The sequence below is a fragment of the Penaeus monodon genome, chromosome 19 (assembly GCF_015228065.2).
Source record: "Penaeus monodon isolate SGIC_2016 chromosome 19, NSTDA_Pmon_1, whole genome shotgun sequence".
In the NCBI taxonomy this organism is placed as follows: domain Eukaryota; kingdom Metazoa; phylum Arthropoda; class Malacostraca; order Decapoda; family Penaeidae; genus Penaeus; species Penaeus monodon.
Window position 1 is genome coordinate 40,059,711 of NC_051404.1, and position 1,243 is coordinate 40,060,953.

The window sequence follows — 1,243 nt, forward strand, 5'->3', positions numbered from 1 at the left end:
GGGTGTGTGAACTAGGCCCTTTTTGATTTAGAAAAATAGGAATTGGATATTTATATTCTAGAATGGAGGACAAAGGGCTTTTCTATGCCACTTTTTTATCTTGCATAATGTTCCTGTTACAACTCTCCAAATTTTTGCTTTTTGAAAGTATGAAAAATGTACACTGAATGAGAAGTATCCTGTATCTAAAAGTGCACCTTTTATCTTAATTACTGGTGGGGAAAAACATTGGACAAGATATTTGCATGAAAGTATATAAAATAATATTTTTTCATATAGAAAATATAGAAACTTTTTAATTATTTATCAGTGATACTATATCTATATACAGTTATTTGGTGCAGTGGGCTAAAATGTTCATAAATTATTTTTCTATGAAATAAAAATAACTTACTGTAATGGTTAAAAAAACAAGACTGGCAATATGGTATTTTTATGATAGTAAATATTTGGTAATGTACCGTTGAGTGTAGCACTATTAGAATAGTGTAATTAAGCAAGAAATGCTAACAATACTGTAATAACAACTCAATCACATATTATGCTTTTACAGAAACTTCTGCAAAGGATTGCTTGATATTTATTTTCAACAAGTCCATCTAATTATATTCATGATAAATTTCTTTTTGTGAACTGAGGATATATTTTCTGTGGATTACACAATACAGAATCTAGTTGTGCAGGCTAGTAAAACTCTGAACTAAGAATTCAATTTACACAATAAAAAATACTAAGAACTTAATACAAAACTTTGATAATAGCACTGGAGGCACGCAAAAATTAAGGCACACTGCATATCCAGTAACACCTAAATAGCACTCAGACCTATTTATGCATTACATTTTTTTTGTGATAAATATTTTATGAAATAAATTAGTTTCTTTGAGGGAATAAAATAAGAACTACATACTCATATACATCTTATTTGGAAAAGATGAAATTACAAAGAATTAACTTATTAATATGATAAAATAGGTGATGATCCATGATTAAACAATCATATACTTAATCATATATACTAGTAAAATTCATTCTTAAATACATACAGGTGCATAAATAATACTTTACTGCTATGCAAATACAGATTTCTTGACACTACGCTACTACTGACTAGAAAGTGAAGCTATTATATAATACAATAGCACAAAACATATCACATATTATGCACTTGTGAATAAACACTGTGCTGGACGGAACAGTTATATATCTGCAACAGTTGTAGATTCTGTTGTATATATATTCC